Source organism: Stegastes partitus, unplaced genomic scaffold, assembly GCF_000690725.1.
Source record: "Stegastes partitus isolate 25-593 unplaced genomic scaffold, Stegastes_partitus-1.0.2 Scaffold2754, whole genome shotgun sequence".
Classification (NCBI taxonomy): Eukaryota; Metazoa; Chordata; class Actinopteri; family Pomacentridae; genus Stegastes; species Stegastes partitus.
The window spans coordinates 1-642 of record NW_007580485.1 but is presented as its reverse complement, the minus strand read 5'-3'; the positions used below and the strand labels follow the sequence as shown (position 1 = coordinate 642).

The window sequence follows — 642 nt, the reverse complement described above, 5'->3', positions numbered from 1 at the left end:
GTTTGAAGTGTCTACCTGAGGATGGTGGGTCAAACTAAAAGCTTAAAAATGCCAAAATTTGAAGGAAAATAACATTGAGTTTATATTACTTAAGGTACATTATGTCCATCAAATCTAAAAATATAGCTAATTTTCCAACAAAAACATACAAAATATTGAATTTTTGCCTCCACAGAAGAGTTAATTTGCAAAAAAAGATAACTACATTTTTGTAGAGTTTCAGAAAACTTATTTTTTTTGTTGTTTGCTTGAGATTAGAGATGCGCTGATCCGATACTGGGTATCGGTATCGGGCCGATACTGGACGAAATTACGGGATGGGATGATTTACTTCACAGTGGTAACTGGCTGATCTGATACCGCCACACACACACAATCCTTATCTCTTGGCATGTAATAAAACAAACATTTACAAATGAAGCTTTGTGTCCTGTTTTTCTTTTCTGGTAACTCTAATGACAATTTCTGCTCATATAAAGTCCTAAAAGTGTGATTGTGAAGAGCAGAACGTTGAAGCTTGAGTCTCTCCTCCTGTTTCTGCAGCTGACAGCAGCTCTGAGGGTGAAGCTGAGCTGGTCCACAGCTGCTCAGATTTCTGTGAAATCCACAAGGTGCTCAGTTCCATTCCTGAGTCCAACGTGT

At 38.0% G+C, this 642-nt stretch overlaps 1 long non-coding RNA gene across 1 annotated transcript in view; it reads right to left on the bottom strand.

Moving 5' to 3' along the window:
* The window catches only part of LOC103375665 (uncharacterized), a 2,985-nt gene extending 2,800 nt beyond the window's left edge, over positions 1 to 185 (bottom strand). The window contains exon 1 of the long non-coding RNA XR_521232.1: positions 16 to 185. This is a non-coding gene — a long non-coding RNA (uncharacterized LOC103375665). The remainder of the gene's footprint in view (positions 1 to 15) is intronic.
* Positions 186 to 642: the final 457 nt, after the last annotated feature.